This window comes from Cuculus canorus, chromosome 2 (genome assembly GCF_017976375.1).
Source record: "Cuculus canorus isolate bCucCan1 chromosome 2, bCucCan1.pri, whole genome shotgun sequence".
NCBI classification, from domain to species: domain Eukaryota; kingdom Metazoa; phylum Chordata; class Aves; order Cuculiformes; family Cuculidae; genus Cuculus; species Cuculus canorus.
Window position 1 is genome coordinate 130,189,024 of NC_071402.1, and position 9,301 is coordinate 130,198,324.

The following is a 9,301-nucleotide window of genomic DNA, read 5'->3' on the forward strand; positions in this document are numbered from 1 at the left end:
ACCAGCGGAGTGTTATCTTTCTTCTTGCTCTGTTTGCCCATATGCACAATGAAAGGAAGCTGGCGGAGGTCCCAATGCAGGAAAGAAATTAGGGGCTTTATCATCAGACAATAAGTTAAGCAAATTGCAGACAACAAACTACTTCTCTTCAGAGTACCACTGAAGGACTCGTGTCTGAACTCCGTTCCTTAGAGAAGTTACTAGGAGGAAGTGCAAGGAAGTTGTAAAGATGAGCAGCCAGAAAATGAGGGATGCTCATGCAAGGTCTGCTGTCCAGCAGTGAGCAAAGGAGAACACGGGAAAAAAACAGAAAAAAATTCTAGAGCCATGATATCCTGGTCATTTTAATTAGTTTCAAAGGGGACAATAATTCATCATACTTATTACTCCAAAGCTTTTGTTCTTCACATAATAATCTTCCAAAGGAAAGCACATTTGATGAAAGACAATGATAATATGCATGGATTATAAAATATGTATAATGAAGGCAGTAACTAAGAAGAGGACTATTTGTGTAATAATGGTGCCATTTGATATAAATAAAATAGAGAGAATTTTAAAAGCAAGGAGTTAAAAAGAAATTCCCAACTCCTACAACCAATGACAAAATCTTTCTGCCCTTAGTCGTCTTTGTTACCACACAACCCTTCTGCAAATTCTGATTCAATGGATACAGGGCTGAGGTTTTAATATTATACACTGTAAAATTAAAGATCGTAAAGCAGAACATTGGTGACTGAAGTCCTTTGAGCTTTTGAGCTGGTCTTTGAAACCTTGGAAGGAGTCCAAATTTTTGCTAAATCTTTGTTTTCCATCCAAAATAATCTGGAAATAATAGCTGCAACAGGAATGATATTAATGTATACCTGTAATAAGGATCTAAATTTGTGGAGATCTTTCAGCTTAGTCCCTTCTGCTACTAATATGAACTTTACCTTAACACGATCATCTCACACAAATTCTTTCAAGCACCAAATGTTTTGAGGGTCCTCTAAAGGATTTATTTTTTCCATTAGAAACTGACGTGCACAGAGTGAGAAAACAGGAAAAAGACTGAGCAGAAATCCAGTCCATCAAAAATCTTTAAGGGTAAATTGTTCCCCTAATATTCACCCAATCTACAAACACCTAAACCTAGAGAAAATGGTTTGAAATTCTTACCGACTCTGTACCTCTGAAGATGCTGCAAAGTCTACTAACACTGGCTAACTGGTTACATAAGGAACTGGGGAATCATGAGCACTGCTCAGTTTTCTGGACCGAGAGGTTTTCTTTTCCCTGCCCCTAGCCTGAGGATCAAATTTTCCATACAAATTGGCATGATGTGGTAGATTTTCTCTCTGCAATTCTATACCCCTGATATTCTCTGCGTGGGGAACTGCCACTAATGCCAAAGGGATGCTTGGCTCAATGTACTCTCCTGATAGCTACTTCAGAAATACTGTCAGATTAAATAGCGAGGGACAGCAGTGTTTAAGTCGTGATCCATCAGGCGGATCTGAGAGGAGCTGTTTGCCCTGAGAGAGGATAGACTTTCGAGACATATGGTGCTATAATGGGGGGGTGGGGATTTTTCAATTCCAATCCACCCATTCCGGATGAGAGAGACTGAGCTAATACCCTCGTGTATGGTGCATTGCATCTAGCTACGGAAGTAGCGTTAGGATGGAATTTATGGACTCTCTAAATTGTTTGCCAGGAAATGTTTACTAGCTATGCACAATAAGTGACTGTGAAAGCATATTCCTGTGTTTAATACGATACGGTTATTTCCCTATATTTGGGTCATACTATTATGATACCAATAAAGGAAACTTAAAAAAAAGCAAACAAACAAGGAATGTATGTTCCTATTTATGGGACTTCATTTGGAAAAGTCTGATTGACTACAAATTGTACAGGGTAAACTTACTGCATGCAACTCTGGACACATGCCATGCCTGCCATACCAGAAATTAAATATATGACTTATTTTTAGAGCAAAACATTCTCATCATCAAGTCAAGGTATGTTTTAAAAAAGCCTTGTTACCACAGCCGGGGGAGGGGGGGCATGCATAATGAAATTACTGTACGTGCGTAAGGTAAGGCTACCTACCTGCTTTCCAAAATGGGTACAGAGCTTCATAATTTAGAAAGAAAACAGGCAGCTTTGGATCGCATGCTAAAATCTTGGAATTTTGCTCTGGGATGTGACCTTTTCTTCCACATGGCTCACTGTTGTACCAGGGACTACTGTACAGTTTTATAGGGTGTGTTAGATTAGATACACTCCCAAACATTTTACTCTGTTGGAAGCAAAATCAGAACTTCGTCTGGTAATCCGTGCAAAGAGCTCTTTCTGTTCCTTCATTTGCTCTAATGCGAGGCTTTCTATTTTTTTGCATTATTAAAAGAAAACAGGTACCGATCTAATTTGTTTTAATCATACGTTAAGGGTTTGAGCCTGGAGGTACGCTCGTATTTTTGCATGGCTGAACACTCTCTTTTAGTGTATGCATTTGCGAATTTATACTTCCAGTATGCTGTTCATGTTAGGATTCTTGAACTTTAGTAAACAAATCTTTGTAGCAATGTACTTTCTTGGTTTCTATTTGCATTTTCTGCAAATAAGAATAACTACAATAGACAGGCATACTTTCTCCTTTGCTTACAACAGAGAAGATTAACTAATAAAAATGAATGAAAGAAAGTTTAAAATTAGATGTCTTAACTTACAAATTGGAACATTTAACAACTTTAGAGCAATAAAAATTTGAATATGCATTAGTAAAATATTTTATTCACCAGGTCTATTTTATACGTTTGTTTCAAAATGCAATTTTCAGTGTTTTGGTTTGTTTTTTTTTTAATGACAAGGCATAGTATTTACACTTAGCTGTGTTTTTTACAATCGCTGTTACGGTCTAACAATGAAGCTGATCCTGCGAAGTCAATGGGGAAAAGAAAAGACTCAGCACTTCTCAAGGTCAAGTCTGAAGGTAGCTCATGTTGTAAAACATTTAAAGGATGAATTGTTTCTATAAAATGTTTTCAGAAACTCCATCGAGTTGGTCACAGTATTAGAAATATGTGAAGAATACAGTATTTGTAATAGTACTAGAGGTAAAAAGTAGCAATAAGAAAGAGGCACTACAAATATCTTGGTGACAGCAAAACTTGTTTCTACAAATGGGAATTTGTATGTTTGGATGCACTATGAGCACATGATTCATATCATGGGATATTAGTTTTCATTCAGACTTGATTGTTTCAAATGAAAGAGCTTTTGATAAGATCTCTTTTATACTGTAAATATCCATCTCAGCTTAATCCAACTGCCTGCAATTAATGAGATGAAAAATCAAAAATGCTTCCAAGGCAGTTTACCTGGACAGTGTCTACTTTATTTGTTTTAATCAGAGTAGTTTTGGGCGTCATGAAGGAAAAGGCACAGCTTTCAGTGTAACATAGCCAAGAAGCTGACATGTCTCGTGCCTTTCTCTTCCATTAGAGACATGCTATGCCTCCAGATGCTGAAGTCTGGATTTAGGGGCATATACTGCTCTTGCACAAATAAGAGTTGCATATGTTACGAGTTAATTCCATTTTGTTGTCTTCTCTTGCACATGGCATTTTGAAACAGTTAAATGGAAAATATTTTTAGTTTACCATCACGCATTGAAATATACTTGCATTATTAAATAAAATCTAAATCCCTAAGTGATGCAGTCTACAGCTCAAATGCACAAATGTGTAAAGTTCATGGACAAAACGTCTAGGAGAGAATTTCACAAATCCAGACAGTGTCCCCACATACTGTATTCTGCATTTATGCCTTTATTAGCTGAAAATTATGCCAAATAGTATACCTCTTCCTTGCTCTACAGATGAGCTTCACCAAGCCCATGGTGCTAGGCATTTTCTGTTTGGGAAAAAGGGGGCAAGAATAAATGGGCTTGACCCTTTTACTGTGGGCATTTAATTAAAATGAAATACATGAGACAGGCATTAATGAAGGCGGGAAGATAAGAGTGATTCAACGTCCCAAAGTCCAGTACATATACTTAGATGGTGTGAAAGAGCAGTGAAAGGATGTGAGAATCAGTCCCTTATTGGAAAAGCCTATTGAACCCACCCTGAGACCTACCTCCACTGCATCAAATGACACGCAAGTGTGACGCCTAATAACGCATAATAAATACAAAGATCTTGGAAAGGTTCATGTCAAGAAGTAGGATAATATAGTCACAGCTCATCAAGAAAGCTACATTGTGTTTTGGGGAAATAAAACACAAAAATACTTGTAATTAATCTAAATTAATGTGGTTTCAGAAGGTCAGTCTCCTCTCCTCTAGGTCTAGTATGCTACTTGGACCTTTCCTCAAGACAATTAAGAACTGCCCTTTTTTTTTTTTTTTTTTTTTAAGCAACAGTAGTGTCATCAACACCAGGAAAATTAAAGCAGTTTCACAGATCAGAATCGTTGAGATAGATACAGTTTTGCCTTTTGAAGATGTCTCTGCAAATTAAGCTCTTTTTGGCATGTATTTTTTAGGGGCAAAAAAATAGTTTAATCTAAAATGATCCTTTCAAAAAATCGTTACTTCAGATTTGATTTCTCCTATCCAGTGTCTCTTGTCAGCATTATCTGACACCAGGCTTTGAGAAGCATGATGCAGCTATGCATAAAAATAATACATACATTTTTTAACTCTTTGTTTCCTACAGTTATTATTAATTAAGGTTCCAATCCTGCAAATGCTTCCAGGCAAGCGATTCTCCATGAATACAAACAGGACTCTGTAAAAACACAGGAGTACTCCCACGTGAAACTGGTGAAATGAACAGAGACTGAGCTCTTCAAGGCAGCGAATCTCTTTCTGTTCTATACACTTGCTAGTTACGGGTCTCTGCTCTAAGTCTAGAGCTCATCACACTATAAATCATAAGCAAACGCACCTGCAAAGTAAGTGACATAATCCCAGCAGCTATTAAAACCTAGATATTCTGCAGTTATTTATTCTCGGTGCATAGATATACGGATACGTATGTTTTTCTCACTCCAGAGCAGAGAAAATTAGAAATTACTTGGAATACACACTGTGAGCACTATTTTACTCATTCATGTGTAAAAGAGGCGATGAAGATTAGTGACTTATCACTCTCCTATCGTCCCCTGATGGAGGCAGAATTATGAAATGTGCCCCCTGCTGCTGATCCTGCAAGGGCTTGGGAATGTCAGCCGGGGGGCAATAAATATTTCCAGTAATGTTGTTTTTTTCTTCTCTAGTTTGGTCTTTATAATGTAAGCATACTGCCTATTTACCCAGTAAACAGGTATAAGTCATAGCATAAAACATTAGATCCGCAAAGTTTTGGATCATCTGTAATTTTTATTCTGGATGATTAAAACTTAAAGTATAATCAGTAAAATATTAACTGCACAGCATAGTAAGGAGTAAGCCGTGTTAAAAATAGGGAGAGCTGAAAATACACTTTGCCTTTCTTCTGTGCACAACTGTGCCTGCGTTCGAATACAAATACAGATCAAAATCCAAATGCAAATGGTATCAAATTCTAAAATGAATAATATATAAAAACACAAGCCTTTTTTTTCCTCTCTGCGATTAGTAATTTTAATAGAATGAAGCGAGTGTAGTGTCTAACTGCAAGATCTAGAGAAAGCAATATGGAAAACATTTTTCAGGCATCATTAACTTGCCTACATATGCACTTCAAATGCAGTTCTAAATACAAATGAAAAATACATGTTATTAAAGTATCCTACATGGATTGCGATAACTGTTTTTCAGTTCAGCGTTCTTAAGTGGAGATAATACTACAAAGAATGAAATAATTGTTAAATTGCAATATAGCATGGAGATTGGGAAACAAACAGTATTTTGCAAGATGGTTCAGTTTGCAAATAAATTATCTCTTTAAAACAAACATAGACCAAAGTTCTGAAGAGAATTTTTTCTGAGGCTAAGTATCTAATGTGGAATGCAAGTTTCCCATAGCTTAAGCTCTAAAACCATTCCTGAAACATCACAGTTCAGGTGCAAAGCCTCAAGTAATTGCCCATTTTAGTATTTCGACCGTTTATTTAAATTAAATAGGAAGCATAAGATATTTTAGCGGTTAGAGGAGGCTGGCATTTCAAATAACTTTTAATGATGTAAAGCATACTTGTAAATAATTTTCAGTGAAGGCCTCATAGTTCACCACAATTCTGTATAATATTCTAAATTGCTGGCACAGCTTTAACATTTGTAATACTTAGAGATGACGAAAATTAGGACAGAATTCATTGTATACGTGAGAAGTAGCTGAAAATATGAATGCAGGTTTAAAGTTTTTATAGATACGTTGTGGCCTTTAAAGCAAAAATTGAATCTGATAATTGTTAAACCATGGCACACGTAGATGTAAAAAGAGTAAAATGGAAGTACCCCACAGAAATGAATGTTAAATTTATCTGGTACATGTTGTGGTAGTGCAATTTCTCAAAAAACTGTTTTTATGGAGAAGTATGTGAAGATACTGGTATACTGTAGGTTTATGAACGGTAAATGTGATCATCATCATTCTTAAGCAGCCAGGGAGCCAGTATTTTTGACCAGTCAGTCAACAAATGATTCATTTTCCGAGCAAGGATTTTCAGTTGAGGCATTCAAGCACCTCTGAAACGACGCATAATCCCTAGACTTTATTATTGCTTCTATCTGTGGGTTTCCATTGCAGCACAGGTATCAAGAGAAACGAATTATATTGCTTCTGAGGGAGCTAAACAGGCAAAATTTAGGGAAAAAAAGAAAAGACTGAAAATAAACATACATCTGTTGTGAATCTGGATCGACTCTAAGGTTAAATAATGATGCCTGCCTTCACCAAATTGCCATGGAAAAATACGAAGTGATCATAATTACAGTACAATAAACCCTCATCCTCTTGCTTTGGTAGGCTCTTGAGTACAATAAAATCTTTGTCTAAAAGAAACTGAATTCATATTTGTAAGCTTTCTCTTTGATGGTAAGGAGAATATTCTTAAGTGGCATAAGCTGCCATCTTTTTTGCTGACTTCAATAAAGTTATGACAATTTATATCACTCAGATAGTGGTCCCTAAGTATGACTATCTGTCTGATTTTACAGTAATATGCATATTACAAATATGCAAACCACATACTAGAAAGAACCATTCAAGAATCCTACTTACATTCTGACAAATATTCAAGAAGATGGTACTTGCAGCCTCAAATGTGAAAAACTAAGCAAGACTACAGAAGTCCTTAAGAGGAGGAATTGTGCACTGGTTCATTCAGGTCAATTTTATATGATCCCTTTCCCCATAAATCCTAAGTTAAAAAAAAAAAAGCACCACCACCAAAACGGAAAAACACAAAGCGAATACAAATATGAGCCCATACATGAAAATATAAATGATGTTCCAAAGTGCATTGGCTCCAGATGTTTTTATGAGTTAAATGGTTTACTGTTTTCATATATTTAAAGCATTCTATTTTTTCACTTGATATTATAAGCTTTGGGCAAACTTGCTGGCATTGATTTAAGTTACGCTTTTGTACCACATGTAGGTCAAACACACATTCTGAAAAGATACAATATGAACAAGAATTCATTCGTTAATATTAAGAAGTAATAAGTGCTTACACTTTCTTCTGCAATAATTTTGCTGAGATTTGCATTGAAGCTTTCTTTGACTGAAATGATAAATTTTTACAGAGGATGCTATTGTATAGCCATAGCTACTGGATAACTCCAGGCAGAAACTTTTTCAATCATTTCAGTAAGCCTTTGACATCGTTTATTTGCCTCAACATTAGTTGTATATATTTACACGCTCCTTGAATAGTTTAAAATGCAAGCATAAAGCTCAGAAAAGGTTTGCATTTTGAGTTCTTCTGTGCCTAAAAACCCTTATAAAGGAAGAGACAGAACACTTGATGCAGGACTTCTGTTCGGGGGCTCAGGAGCCCAGTTCTTACTATTCCAATTTGATTACGAAGCTAATGGCAAACACTTTGCTCGCCCCTACAACTTCGCTAGTGCGTTCTTCCTTTCTTTTTTTTTTTTACTTCTTCACCTTTTGGAGCCTCTCCTACCTCTCAGTTAAAAAAAAAAAAAAAAAAAAGTGCTATTTGGCTCCTTCTCTTATTTCTCTTGGAAACCTAATCTTTCTCCCTCCTCCTCACACCCTCTCACTTTCTTCATTGTGCTTCACTTATTCCATTTTTTTTTTTTTTTTTTTTTTTTTATCCCGTGCGAGAAATCCTGTGCGGCCATCCCCTAGAATTAAAAAAAAAAGGCATTTTTACACCGGCTTGGGATTTCCCGCAGCTGTGCCGGTGTCAGGGCTCGCAGGCGGGGTCCTGGCACCGCTGTCCTGCCCCGGCCCCGACCCCGCGCTGGCAGCAGCAGGTTGGGGAGCGGCTGCTCCCCCGCAGCCCTCGGGGCCGCTCCGTGTCCCTCTCGGTGGCTCTGCCCGTGTCCCCGCCACCCCTGCGACTCTGCGAACCCACGAGTGGTTCGTCCACTGAGTTTTCTTTGTACTCGTCTAATATTAGAGCACATATTGAAACGATAAACACAATGAAAAGCACAAAATATTTCATCAGTGTTGTAACTGTATATTTCCTTTATTCTGAAGAAATATCAAGTTTTGAACGGCGCACAGAGGCAGCGACTTCTGCTTTGGACGCCGCTCTCTTTTTAAAGACCGCATTGTCACAGTTAAATCTAAAGACAATTTAACAAAAGCATTACATGTCAGAAAAGGGGGGAAAATCTTACCGTCGAAGGACTGCTGCAGGTTCCAGCTCAGCCTGAAACTGCAGGGAAAAGTGGAGCAGCTGCTGAACAAAAGTTTTAGATTTTTTTTTTTTTAGAAAGTCTGCAAAACTAATTTCCCACAAAATAGGACTCAATTTCCGTTTAAGAAACTAGCTCTTGCAAATCTCATACAATTGCTGATTTTTTCCCAATAGCAATTGAAATTCATTTTATCTTTCGCACATGGACCCAAGAATTTAGAAGAGAACTGCAGAGGCGCAGTGCCTTTTCTTTTTTTTTTTTTTTTTTTAAATTTTGATTTGGGAGAGGAGGAGAAAAGTACAGAGAAGAGGAAGGGCTAAGAAACGAAACGTTTCCGCAGTGGGCACCTCTTTGGTCAGTGATCAATAAATGTGTTCTCCTAATTAGAACCACTTAACAGCCGCCTGCGCGGCTACTGTTCATTCCAATACACGCAGGTCAAAGGAGAGCCAAGCTCAGACTCTGCAGGCTGCCTAAACTAAAGAC

General features: G+C 37.3%; 1 long non-coding RNA gene across 3 annotated transcripts in view; it reads right to left on the reverse strand.

Annotated features, from left to right (window-relative positions):
- Positions 1–8,925, reverse strand: part of LOC128851098 (uncharacterized) — a 33,344-nt gene extending 24,419 nt beyond the window's left edge. For 2 of the 3 annotated variants that reach the window (XR_008448357.1, XR_008448355.1), the window contains exon 1: positions 8,795–8,925. This is a non-coding gene — a long non-coding RNA (uncharacterized LOC128851098). The remainder of the gene's footprint in view (positions 1–8,794) is intronic. The other variant, XR_008448356.1, reaches the window with a different exon arrangement.
- Positions 8,926–9,301: the final 376 nt, after the last annotated feature.